The 15,325-nt window shown below is 29.3% G+C and overlaps 1 non-coding gene across 1 annotated transcript; it reads left to right on the forward strand.

Annotated features, from left to right (window-relative positions):
• The first annotated feature begins 311 nt into the window (after nucleotides 1-311).
• On the forward strand, nucleotides 312-418 carry LOC139895267 (small nucleolar RNA R71). The gene has a single exon (XR_011775726.1). It is a non-coding gene; the product is annotated as a small nucleolar RNA R71 (small nucleolar RNA).
• The last annotated feature ends 14,907 nt before the right edge of the window (nucleotides 419-15,325 follow it).

Raw genomic sequence — 15,325 nt, forward strand, 5'->3', positions numbered from 1 at the left:
CACACTGCTCACAACTAATTCGTATTAAGTGAATATCTTTAGTCATCTTTTCCATTCGTCTCTCGACAGCATCTATCTTTGAGGAAATGGAATCTAAGTCATGGCTAGAATCGGCTCTAGCTGCTTTAGATGATCTAACGATATCTTTTTCTTGGTGCCACTCATGTGAGTGGGAAGCAGTGTTATCAATAATTTTATAAGCATCAGTTTCGGTTTTCTTCATAATAGAACCACCAGCTGCTATGTCGATGTCTTTCCTTGTAGTGATGTCGCATCCTTGGTAGAATATTTGTACTATTTGACAGGTGTCTAAACCATGTTGCGGACATCCTCTTAATAACTTTTCAAATCTTGTCCACGCCTCATATAGAGTTTCATTTGGTTTCTGTGTGAACGTAACAATTTCTCCTTGAAGTCTTACGACTTTAGATGCCGAAAAGAATTGTTTAAGAAATTTTTCAACTAAAACGTCCCATGTATCAATCGCCCCTTCAGGTAACGATTCCAACCAATCTTTGGCTTCTCCCTTTAAAGTCCAGGGAAATAACATGAGATATATCTGTTCATCTTCAACTTCTCTTATTTTAAATAAAGTGCAGATCCTATTAAAGGTTCGAAGATGTTCATTTGGATCTTCCTTCGGCGCACCACTAAATTGGCATTGATTAGTCACCATGTGTAGAATTTGTCCTTTGATTTCATAATCTGGCGCATTAATGTCTGGATGAGTAATTGCGTGACCTTGGCCAGTGCGTTTAGCTCGCATTCGGTCTTCCATACTTAAAGGTTCCATATTTTCCATGATTGAATTTGTTGAATCTGAATCACTAGAGGATTCTGATTTAATGGTTCGTTCCTCAACAATCTCTGTTTGAATGATTGGTGATTCCGGAGGAAAAATTAATGGTTCAGGATCTATGAATCGTCCCTGAATATTCTCCGGATTCTCAATTGTGTGGTCGGGTTCAAAAAATGAATTATCGAAAATTTGAATTGGAGTACTTGGTCGACTGGATGACGATTCTAAAGAAAAATCAACGGAGACAATATTAGCTAGATGTCTTGATCGAGTTACAGGTGGTGAACATACAAAAGGTGGTGAACGTCTTACTCGGTGCATTCACTGAATATCCTATTAGTTTTTAAAAGGAAAGAAAAATTATATAAGTTATCCAATTAATAGACTTTTCTGATTTTGCCCACGTTTCGAATAGCCAAAAGATGCAGCAGAGGGGCAGGATTCGTTTGGTCTCAATATAATTGAGTAATGTTTGGCTCCAATAACCCGGACCACGTACAAATCCAACTATTACTACGAACCAGAAAATTTTGATGTCTATCAATTTAACCACTTAAAATAAATTTTCGTAATTTAAAGAAATATAGAGAAGAAGTAGAATAAAAATCTATGTCCTAAAACTAGAATGGCGAGAAATAAGAAAGAAAAAGAGCGCGTCGAAAAAGGTCGAAAAAGAAAAGGGTTGAAAAATAAAATGCGTCGAAAAAGAAAAAAAAATTGACTATAAAACTTTAAAACACTCGACTAACCCAACCTTATTACTATCACTAACTTAAAATTAAAATTGCAAATTGAGATTACTAATTGGAGTGATAATTGATACATAGGTAAAAGGCGTCGAAAAATAAAAAATAAGAAAGTAGCGCGAAGAACGGCGTCGCAAAATTCTAAAGCACCTAAATCTTAGTCTAAAGAAAAAGCACTTAAAGGATTTTACGGCAAAGCCTAAAAATCTAGAAGTAAAAATAACTATGGCAAAAACTATATCTTAAAACTAAATATGAGCGAAAAATACAAATTATTACGCTAAAAACAAATAAAAAGGAGACAAAATAAAAATATACTAAAAGTTGTAAAAAGTACAATTTTTATAAAAATATTATTTTTATATTATTTATTTTATAAAACTATTAATTTTACAATTTAATTAAACTAATTAAACTAAATATACAAATTAAATAAATAAACTAAACTAAATAATAAAAAAACAACCCTAATTAGGGTTAAAGTAAAAATAATATAATTAAACTCCGTAATTAATGCTGGTTGCAGTCAACTGTGGCGTGTCAGCAGAGCTCATGCGATCGCATGAGTTCTTAGTTACCCGGCCATGCGATCGCATGGGCTAGGGTTTCGGGCCAGACACTGGGCTGATACAGTACAGGCCGAGAGTTTTTAATTAATTTTTTTTTTCTGTTTTAAATTCTGTTTTAAATATTTATATAATTACAAAATATTTAAATAAAATTTATATTTTTACAAACTAAAATAAAAATAAAGAAACTTTATAAAACTTATATATTTAACAAACTCTTAAAAATATTTATATTTTTGTTTTTCTTTTTATATTTTTGAATATTTAAAACGTATTTTTACAAAAACGTATTTTTTTATATTAGCGTTGCGGTTCCGGCGTTTAAGCAAGAAATTGGGTTCGATCCCCGGCAGCGGCGCCAAAAATACTTGATGTTATGCGAGGTGTATATGAAATAGCTTATATTTTACTAGAAAAAACTATTAAATACGATACAATTTTACACAAGATATTTATTTATTTATAGAATGGATATACTTAAACCTTGCTGCAACACTTATAGGCAGTGTACCTAATCGTACAGTAGTGTAGTTTTTAGTAAGTCCGGTTCGTTCCACAGGGAAAAATCTTTAACCAAAGCTTAACGCTATATTAGTTTTAATTTATAAAAATACAAATATATATATATATATATATAAGTAATATTATTATTATAAAGGGGGTTTTTTACCGTTTAATGACCGGTTTGTCGATTTTTAAAACTTTAGTCGCAGTTAAAACCTAATGTAAAATATTAAAAATAAATAAAAGACTAAATTTAAAGCGTAAAGTAAATAACGATAATGAAATTGCGATAAACAAAAGTGCGATAAAATAAAATTGCGATAATTAAAAAGTACGATAATTAAAAGTGCAATTAAATACAATAACAATAAATAAAAATGCGATAATTAGAAGTGCAATTAAATATAAAATAAAGGAAATTAAATATGAAATAAAATAATTATTCTTATTTAAACTTCCGTAATCATGATGTTTGACGTGTTGATTTTAGTTTTATGCCCATGGATTAATTGTCCTTTGTCCTGGATTATTTAATATATCCGTCTGGTTTTTGTCCATAACAGTCCATCAGTCATAAATATAAAGAGCGAGTGTCCTCGTCAAATTATCCTTATACCCGAAGTTAAATATTCCAACTAATTGGGGACTTAAACTGTAACAAGATTTTAATACTTTGTTTAATAATTACACCAGGTTATCGACTGCGTGTAACCCAAGGTTTTAATACTTTGTTATCAATTATGCCAAGTGTCCTTGTACATAATTTCACCCCTGTTTTAATAATTCCATAGACTATTAATCCATTCCCGTGTCCGGTTAAATGAACGATTATTCATACATATAAATACCCCGCCCATCGTGTCCGATCGAGTGTATATGGTTATTTATAGGGACGTCCAATTGTAAATCTTCATATTAAAATTAACAAACTATCATTTAGTTAAACAAATATAAAGCCCATTAATAGCCCATAGTCTAATTTCCACAAGTGTTGTTCTTTTGTCCAAACCCCAATTATGGTACAAAGCCCAATTACCTAATTTTAGTAATTAGCCCAACATCATGATTACTTCGATTTAAATAAGCATAATAATAACTTAGCTACGAGACATTAAATTAAAAAGGTTGAACATAACTTACAATGATTAAAAATAGCGTAGCGTTACACGGACAGAATCTCGACTTACACCCTTACAACATTCGCTAACATACCCTTATTATTAGAAATTAAAATTAAAATTAAAATTAAAATTATAATATTTATATTTTACGTATGAATGAGGAGAAGAAAAAGATGTGTTTTGATGTTCACCAAGCTGCGAATTTTATAGGCATGTGGGCTGAAAAAGTGGCTCATGCGATCGCATGAGCTTTACCGTTCAAGGCCATGCGATCGTATGGCCAGCTGGAGAGGCTCACATGCCTTTGTTTTTTCTGCCGACGGTTTTTAATAATATAATATATAATATATAAATAATTATAAGAATTATTTAAATATTATATTATATTTATGTGCATAGTTGACTTGTAATTTTTAGTCCGTTGCGTCGAGCGTTGAGAGTTGACTCTGGTCCCGGTTCCGGATTTTCGAACGTCCTTGCGTATAATTTAATATCTTGTACTTTGCGTTTCGCGTCTTGTACTCTTGTAATTTTGAGACTTTTCTCATCAATAATTTGAACCACTTTGATTGTACTTTGTACTTTTGAGCTTTTTGGTCGTTTGCGTCTTCAATTCGTCGAATCTGTCTTTTGTCTTCATCTTTTATTATTTAAACGAATATCACTTGTAAATAGGACAATTGCAACTAAAAGCTTGTCTTTCTTGAGGGATAATGCTATGAAATATATGTTCGTTTTTAGCATTATCAACTACCTACCCGTTAAGTTCATACTTAGTAGCTAATATACAATTCAAGTACTACAATTCTATATGAAAAACTGATCATAATATTTCTCGTTCAAACTTTTATACAATTTTACAAACTTACAATACCGCTATTTTACATATAGCATGAAATATAGCACACAATAACTTTGATACAAAGTAGTTGTGAAGACAGTTCTAGTTAATACGCAAGTCGTTCAGCAAAGGCAATAAAGACATGTAATTCATAGGTCCAGAAACATGTAATGCATTCTGGTTTTATTAATACTATCTCCCATCCTTGGTCTTGTGGAACATAAACGTTGTGGCCATTGACAAGACAACATGTAGTAACGTTTTCAAAAGGACGGGGGTTACGTAATGCCCAACAGCCCCGTAATAATCTAAATACCTTATTTCTCACCCCAACTACTGAATCCGTCACTTGTGGGAATGTTTTATTTAGTAGTTGCAATCCTATGTTCTTTTTCTCGATTTGGTGAGAAGCGAACATTACTAACCCGTAGACATAACATGCTTCTTTATGTTGCATGTTTGAAGCTCTTTCTAAAGAACGAAGTCCTATGTTGGGATAGGTAGAGTCAAAATAGGCTCTCAACCCGTAGTGTAAAATTGCATCTGGGTTCCCCGCATTCAATGCTTTAAAGAAAACACGGCGTAACTTATGGTCTCCCCAATGTGATATACCCCATCTATCAAAGGAAAGCCTTTTATTAATTAAGGCATTCCTGGAACATCTTTCAAATGTTTGACAAACTAATTTCGCCATAAATAGTTGTGCTGATGAATTCTGACCGACTTTAGACAAGATTTCATCAATCATATCCCCTGGTAGGTCTTCTAAACTTTTTGGTTGTCTATCTTTAACGTCCATTGTGTGTTTTATACTATAAAATAGACAAGGATTAGATTTGTAAAAGATAATTAACAAACAATATAAGCAATTTTTACATATAACATAGAAATACAAGCACACTACAATACATATATTACACAACATGATTACAACTCTTTATTCCGATTCACTCGTTTCTTCCTCCTCGGACTTGGTTCGTTTTGCTAACTTCCTAGGGATATATGGTGCTCCTCTAATGCAAGCCGTCGTTTCCACAAATGGTTTAGAAAAACATGGTGGCTTAGATGTTCCCGGGTTATAGTGAAAATTTAAGAAATACGGGTGTTTACGGTACACCCCATCAGGGTATTTCATGTTAACGTAGAGTTCATCGGGGTTGGAATTAGGTTTCTATATTTTTATGCCTTTTCCCTTATTATTGTCTTTTGCTTTTTCAAATTGGGTCGAGGTAATTTCTATAACATCATCGGAATCCTCATCGGGATCCGATTCATCAGAAAATTGGTAATTTTCCCAATATTTTGCTTCCTCGGCGGAAACACCATTGACCATTTTTAACTTTGGTCCATTGGTTGAGGATTTTCTTTTATTTAACCGTTTTTCTGTAGTTATTAATATTTCTTCCTCCAGAACCTCTTCTTCTTCCGGTTCCTCTTCTTCCGGTTCCTCCTCTTCCAGTTCCTCCTCTTCCGGTTCTTCCTCGAGAATTTGTGAATCTTCCTAAAATATGTTCGACTCTTCATTATTATTAGGTGAGTAGATGGGATTTGTACTAGATGAAATGACCCGTTCATATACATTATAAACGATTCACAATAGTTGTTTACATCGCGAGGTACTTGACCTCTATATGATACATTTTACAAACATTGCATTAGTTTTTAAAAGACAAACTTTCTTTACATTGAAAGTTAGAAAGTTGACGGCATGCATACCATTTCAATATATATCCAACTATAATTGACTTAATAATAATCTTGGTGAACTCAATGACTCGAATGCAACGTCTTTTGAAATATGTCATGAATGACTCCAAGTAATATCTCTAAAATGAGCAAATGCACAGCGGAAGATTTCTTTCATACCTGAGAATAAACATGCTTTAAAGTGTCAACCAAAAGGTGGGTGAGTTCATTAGTTTATCATAAACATTCATTTTCATCATTTTAATAGACCACAAGATTTTCATTTCTCAAAAATACACATCTCGTATCAGGCATTTCGCAAATTGCATAGAGATAAAAATCATTCATATGGATTGAACACCTGGTAACCGACCTTAACAAGATGCATATAGAATATCACCCAGTATACAGTGCGCAACTAATATACTAAATAATACCTCGAAGTACTAGAGCATCCATACCCTGGATGGGGCTCGTTGGGCCCGATAGATCTACCTTTATGATTCGCGTCAATTAGGGGCCATTTCCCTAATTCTTAGGTTACCAGACTTGAAGGGGCGATATTCGGTTTAATAATCCAACCATAGAATGTAGTTTTAAGTACTTGTGTCTATTTCGTAAAACAGATATAAAACAGCGCATGTATTATCAGTCCCAAAAATATATATTGCAAAAGCATTTAAAAAGGGAGCAAATGAAACTCACCATACTGTATTTTGTAGTAAAAATACATATGACGACATTGAACAAGTGTAGGTTTAGCCTCAGATTCACGAACCTATATCATTTATATATATATATATATATATATATATATATATATATATATATATATATATATATATATATATATATATATATATATATATATATATATATATATATATATATATATATATATATATATATATATATAACACATATAATTGTAATCGAACAAGTTTATGCTTTATTATTAATTGTTATGTTAGTAACTTGTATGTTTCATTAATAACTAAATTAACTATATTTTATTTATTTTATATACGTTAGATAAGTAATTAGTATTTATTATGAAAATATTAAGGTTGTTATGTGATATGTTTTAAATATACTCTTATATAGTTATTTATTTAGTAAAATAATATCAATAATAATAAATAAAAATGTGTATCCTTTTATGATAATAATAATAATACTAAAAGTAATTATATTTAGTAATGATACTGATATTAATATCTTTGATAATAATACTAATAATAAAAGTAATGTTAGTAATAATAATAATTTTAATAGAAAAGATAATAATGATAAGTTAAAATGTTAGTTTTCATAAAAATAATATTTTAAATAATAATGGTACTTTTAACAAAACTGATGATTTTAATAGAAATTTTACTAGTCATATTAATCATAATAATACTATATATTTTAATAGTGAAAATAATACTGATAATAATATTAATTATACTAAAATCTTATTTCTAATATTAGTAATGATAATAACTTAATAAGAAACAATAATAAATAATAATAATAACAATAATAATAATAATGAAATAATAATAGTAATAATAATAATAATAAGAGCATTAGTAATAACTACCTCAAAGGAGTAGTTCTTAAAAAAATGTCCAAGTCCGGGTTTGAACCCGCGACGTCCCGCTAACCCGAAAACATCCTTAACCATTATGCTGATCCTTCATTTTTGTTTTATATAATACCCTAAATCGTTTTATCCTAAATCTCTTGCTGCTACATCTTTTCTTCATGGAATTAATCGACTAAAGTAACAACAACCATTTTCTCATCATCATCTCTCATCATAATGATATTTTCCTCATTAACATATATGATCATACATGAACTTCATTACGTACGATCATTATTCATAATTCACTCAGTGTTATCCCAACGGCAACCTTAACTGGGCTCTCGGCCCAACAATAATTCCTAAGCCCATATAGCGAGGTGATAAGCCCAAGAGTTTTAGAAGTGAAATGAGAAATCCAACTCAAGGAAAATAATACAATTTATCTTCATACTTGCATCATTCTTTTTCATGGTTATTTATCATTATCATCGATTCGTACATTATCATCAACATGATCATTTTCATTATCCTATACCGTAACCATCATCATCATCTTCCTTATTTTCATTAACTCGTCAAGTACCATTACTAACTTTTTGGCCTAATAAAGAGCTAGAATGTAACGACCTGGATTTTTCCGATCATTTTATACTTATGAGATTAATATTTACATAAATTAAACCTTACCAACATGATAAGCAATCTAAATTGTTAAGACTTATGTTTTTGAAAAGAGTTTTATACAACGGTTGACCGTCCAATTTGACCGATGATATCATGAACTATAAAACATATGATAATTATACGTTTGTGTATATATATGTATTTATATATATTTAACATGATCTAAGGATGGTTTAACATCTCATTGTGTACTAATAACAATGAGTTATAAGTATACTTTGAAACAACTAACTTAAGTTTTCAAAACGATAATTATACGTAACGTTCTTTGATATATATATTTATAACCTATAATGCTTGTACATGTATCGTATATATAATGTATTTAATCACTTTTTAAGGACTTAAATACATAAAACAATATAAGTATATTCACAAAAGATAGCTATATTTGAATTTTCGTTCCGTTTCCTCAAGATTTCTATACATATATATAGGGTATATGTACCCGTATCATACCCAGCTTCTATACGTATTTACTATTGGTATATACACATCAAATCAACATCCTAATCAACACCTAATCAGCCCTTTATGCTGCCCTCAAGGAGAGGTAATTAGAAATTGGATGCTAGCATTGATATTTATACAAAATAACAAATGAAAATCTTGTCCATGCCCCCCCATTCACGTTTTTAAGGGCCTTATCCCACATCATTTCTAGCTCAAATTCTACTACCATTTCCTAGCTAAACACACATACACTTAAAAGCATTAAACACCTTAATCATCTCAGCAAATAACCATGAAGATCTAGCTTCAAAAACAAGCCTTAATCATCATAAGAAAAACCTTTCAAGAACACTTCAATAATCCTTCCAAGAATACAAGTTTACTTCCAACCTTTTTGATCTAACTCCACCACTCTTTGATTCCAAGATTATTTCTTATCTTTGCAGTAACTTTGTCCAAGTAACTTGAGGTAGTAACCTTGTTCATAATCTTATTCAATTCTTATTCATATAGCTATCTTATTTTGTGGTTTGAAATTTTAACAACAAGAACATAGTTTGAATGATTTCAAACTTGTTCGCAAACTAAATAGATCCTTCTAACTTAACTTTTAAAACAATTCAAGACCTGTAATATATCATAATGATATGCTAACTTAACAAGATACAACTTGTTTTTACAATGAACACCTTAAAACTGAATCTACGTCGTCGGAGTGCAACCGGGGGCTGTTTTGGGTTAGATAATTAAAAACCATTTTAAACTTTGAATTGGAAGTTCATATCTTGAAAAAATGATATTTCTTATGAATATGTTAACACATAAAAATTTCATGGTTTAACTCAAAGTGTAAATATTTTTATCTAGATATTGTTTTTATGACAAAAATGATTACTTTCATAAGATTCACCTAAAGTTTGAACTATAACCTGTGATTCCGAATGTAAACCAAGGTATTTACAGTTCATATTCTTAAAATTTGACTCAATCCAAGGAAGTGGCAAGTTGAACCAACAAAAACGGAGTTGTAATGAAGAAACTACGACTAAAACAAGATTGGGTATCCGAAGCTAGTTTAGCTACGAAAATATTTGGAGAAAAAGTAAATTAATCATATCTTTTCTAATTAATATGATATTTTATATATAATTACTTATGATTTGATTTTATATATTTTAGGACCACCCGTAAACAACACGAGAAGATTAATCATAAGACCTCATGATTGTACGCAACACGTCATTTGACAACATGGTACCATGGGTCGAGATTAATTCTGATCAATACGAATACGGTGGGGTCTTTATTTATTTTATAGAGCAACTAATTGTGGACCATTAACAACAGACTGCTAACTACGGACTAAGAAAATATTAAAAGTATTATAAGTATATATATATGTAACGATTACTCGAAAAGAAAATATATTGATATATTATATATATGGTTAGGTTCGTGTTATCTATCGGAGACCAAGTCGAGTTAAATACCTTCAAGGCAAAGGTGAGTATATAGTCCCACTTTTAAACTCTAAATATTTCGGGATGAGAATACATGCATTTTATGATTTACGTTATAGACACAAGTGATTAAAAATATATATTCTACGTTGAGTTGTACCACTGGCATACTTCCCTGTAACTTGGTAACTACTATTTACATGCGGTATTGTAAACGCGAATCCTGTTGATAGATCTATCGGGCCTGACAACCCCAACCGGACTGGACGACCAGTATTCAAAGGTTGCACAGTACTTCGTTTCGGTGACTACACTTGGTACGGTGAAGTAAGATTTCATAATAAAGGGAATATACGATGTTGATTAAATGTTAAGTATGGTTATCAAGTGCTCAACAACTTAGAATATTTTTATTAAAACGTTTATATATAAAATCTTGTGGTCTATATTTATAACGCTGCTGGCATTAAACCTATATCTCACCAACTTTATGTTGACGTTTTAAGCATGTTTATTCTCAGGTGATAACTAAAAGCTTCCGCTGCATCATGTTGAATTTAAGCAAGATCTGGAGTATGCATGTTTGTGTCAAAAATAAAACTGCATATCGGAGGATTTGTAATGTAAAATATGTTGGAAATCGTATTGTTATCATCACATGTAAAGTTTGTAAGGCTAAGATTATCGCTAAACGATAATCATTATTGTGTTGTTTAAACCTTGTATTCTAAATAAAAGTTGTGGTTTGTATTGTAAAAACGAATGCAGTTTTCTTTGAAAAATGTCGCATATAGAGGTCAATACCTCGCGATGAAATCATATGTTATTATATTTGTCCTTATGGTTTAGGACGGGTTATGACATGTGGTATCAGAGCGTTGGTCTTAGAGAACCAGAAATTTTGCATTAGTGTGTCTTTTCGAGTTTGTTAGGATGCATTAGTGAGTCTGGACTTTGACCGTGTTTGATTTCAAAAACTATTGCTTATCCTTGTTGTTTAAAAATTAATATGTAAATATTATGTGGTACTAATTTGCTAGTTGTTATGTGATAGATGTCTGGCTTAGAACTTGTTATCACATTCAGTGACTCCGAACCAGAATCTTCAGATGGTGTTCCAGTCATTAACCTATCCGATGATGAAAATGACACCTTTGGGGAAGACTCACAATTTTCGGACGAATCAATTGAAGAGGAACCGGAAAGTGATCCTGAGGAGGAATAAATACAGGAAATTACGAAAGACAAGTTCGAAAGAGGAAAGAAACGAAAGGCTACTGAATTGGAAAATCCAAATACCTAGTTTAGTAAGGATGTTGTTGAAAGGACCCGTTCATATACGTTATAAACGATTCACAATAGTTGATTACATTGCGAGGTATTTGACCTCTATATGATACATTTTACAAACATTGCATTCATTTTTAAAAGACAAACTTTCTTTACATTGAAAATTGACAGGCATGCATACCATTTCATAATATCCACTATCCAACTATAAATTGATTTAATAATAATCTTTGATGAACTCCATGACTCGAATGCAACGTTCTTTGAAATATGCTATGAAAGACTCCAAGTAATATCTTTAAAATGAGCAAATGCACAGCGGAAGATTTCTTTAACACCTGAGAATAAACATGCTTTAAAGTGTCAACCAAAAGGTTGGTGAGTTCATTAGTTTATCATAATCATTTATTTCTATTATTTTAATAGACCACAAGAATTTCATTTCCAGTTCTCATAAATATACGTCCCATGCATAGAGACAAAAAATAATCATTCATATGGTGAACACCTGGTAACCTACATTAACTAGATACATATAAGAATATCCCCTATCATTCTGGGATCCTCCTTCGGACATGATATAAATTTCGAAGTACTAAAGCATCCGGTACTTTGGATGGGGTTTGTTAGGCCCAATAGATCTATCTTTAGGATTCGCGTCAATTAGGGAGTCTGTTCCCTAATTCTTAGATTACCAGACTTTAATAAAAAGGGGCATATTCAATTTCGATAATTCAACCATAGAATGTAGTTTCAATTACTTGTATCTGTTTCGTCAAACATTTATAAAAGCGCATGTATTCTCAGTCCCAAAAATATAAAGGGTAAAAAGGCAAATGAAACTCACCATACTGTATTTCGTAGTAAAAATACATATAACGTCATTGAACAAGTGCAAGGTTGGCCTCGGATTCACGAACCTAAATTAATTATATATAATTATGTGTTGGTCAATATTTGTCTAACAAATTAGGTCAAGTCATAGTGTACAACAATCCTAATGCTCGAGACTAATATGCAAAAGTCAACAAAAGTAAATTTGACTCAAAATAATTTCCAAAAATCTATACATGATTAATATATAGTTTAAATATCGTCGTTTTATATTTTTAAATATTTTTAAAAGATTTATTAGAGTAATAATATAATTTATTTATTAATAAATAAAATTTTATATTAAATTTATGTAATAAAATATACTTTTATATATATTAAGTAATAAAATTTATAGGGTTCATTTAATATCATAAAGATAATATGATAGGTATTATTAAAGTAAGTTATTACACGTAGTAAAATATGTTTTTATCACATATTTATTTGATAAAATATTATCTATAATGATAGTAAGTAAAAGTTATATTATTTTGTAATAATTATTATTATTATAAAAATATCAATATTTATAATTACTAAGATGACATTATGATAAAACGATAATTCTAATTATGATAACTTTAATATTTACGATAATTTTTAATATTATCTTTAAAATAATAATTCTATTTAAAATAATAATAATAATGATATTTTATAGTAACAATGACATTTCTATTAAAATGATAATTTTTTTTAAAATGATAGTTTTAATACTAACGATACTTTTAATAATAATAGTAATGATAAAAATAATAAGAACGATAATTTTATCTAAATCAATATCTTATAATATTTTAATTTCATCATGATACTCTTACTCATTATTTCCTAATCGTTTCGTTTAATAGTTTTTAATCGTCTTTTATATCGTGTTCATAATAATGATAATAATAGTAATCAAAATAATTAGGTGTTACAAATATTTGTTTTAATTACACTAATATTAATAATGATAGTTACTATAACATTATTAACGATAATACTAATAATTATCTTAATGATAATATAGTAATAGTAATAATAATAATAACAATAACAATAACCATTTTTAAATAATGATATATATATTAATAATGATAATAATAATAATAATAATAATAATAATAATAATAATAATAATAATAATAATAATAATAATAATAATAATAATAATAATAATAATAATAATAATAATAATAATTGGATAATAATAATAATACTAATTATAACTTTAACGATAATAACGAGAGTAATAATAAAAAAATAACAATTTTTAATGATAAATCCCTTTTATTGATTAAGATAATAATAATGATAATAATTAGATAAAACTAGAACGACGATAAAACGACGATAATAATAATCATTTTTAATAAAAATATCAAAAATTCAATTGATTATAACTTCTAATCCGTTCATCGAAACCATTCGATATCTAAAGGAAAAGTTCTTAATTTTTCGCTAGCTTTCCAAGGACATGCATATCTTATACCTTATCTCAACCTAACCTGTCTAAGGGCAATATCAAAAGTACAAGCATGCATAATCCTAAATACTCGTGCACTAGTCAGGGATACACTATTAGTATGTAAAAGTTAAATTATGAGTACTCACGTATCAATATTGAGATTCAATATTGCAGGAAAGGTACGTAGACACAACGGAAATGATAAACACTATATTGACCTCACGAGCATACCCATGAACCATACTCAATCACCTCCATAGCTATAACCCATAATTTCCTTAATCCTATCCTACTCGAAAAACAATTTCGAAATCACTCGGACAGCACTCCGTCGTAATATTTTATGTATACTAATAATATCTTGAAATAATACGGAGTAAATATATATATGTAAATCGATTGAGAGAGTTTAGAGAAAAATATTTTCAAGTTTCTATGAAATAATGAAACCTATTGAATTCTATTTATAATAGATTTTTGAATTATTAAAGTGAATTATTAAAGTATGAATTATTAAAGTGAATTATTAAAGTGAATTATTAAAGTATGAATTATTAAAGTGAATTATTAAAGTATGAATTATTAAAGTGAATTATTAAAGTATGAATTATTAAAGTGAATTATTAAAGTTAAAGTAAAGTAAAAATAAAGTAAAGGTAAAGTTTAAGTATAGTAAAAGTATAAAACTATGTACGTATAATACGCGTATAAATATATATAATATTAATTTAAATCGTTATATATATTTAATAAAATAAAATATAAATATAAATATCGTTATCTTTATCATACTAGTTAAGTAATGAGTTGTCAAAAGTGGTTCTAGATATTTATAAAATTTATATACGTTTTAATAATAAAGTTCTTTTTAAACTGAAAACGTTTTTGTACGTTTGAAACTAAATAGATCAATCGAGTCTTTATGAGATTCAATCTTCCACTATCCTTTGTCTAGTTCTCAATGATTGACAATTTGTTCTTATTTATAAATCACTTTACCATTTTCCGAATATTGTTAAAATGGAAAGATTTCTCAAATCAACGTGGGCCTTTCAACAGAGACTTGTAATCATAATTCAATATATCTGATAATTCAATCATTTGATCTTATCTTCTAATTCCATTGATAAACATTTTGAAACAGATACAATCATATAAAGTATTTAATCTAATATTTTGTTTACGTTTCAATTTATAATATATATACACATATACATATATAATCATATTCGTTTAATGGTTCGTGAATCGTTGGAACTTGGCCGAGGTTGAA

This window comes from Rutidosis leptorrhynchoides, chromosome 2 (assembly GCF_046630445.1).
Source record: "Rutidosis leptorrhynchoides isolate AG116_Rl617_1_P2 chromosome 2, CSIRO_AGI_Rlap_v1, whole genome shotgun sequence".
Taxonomy (NCBI): Eukaryota; Viridiplantae; Streptophyta; class Magnoliopsida; order Asterales; family Asteraceae; genus Rutidosis; species Rutidosis leptorrhynchoides.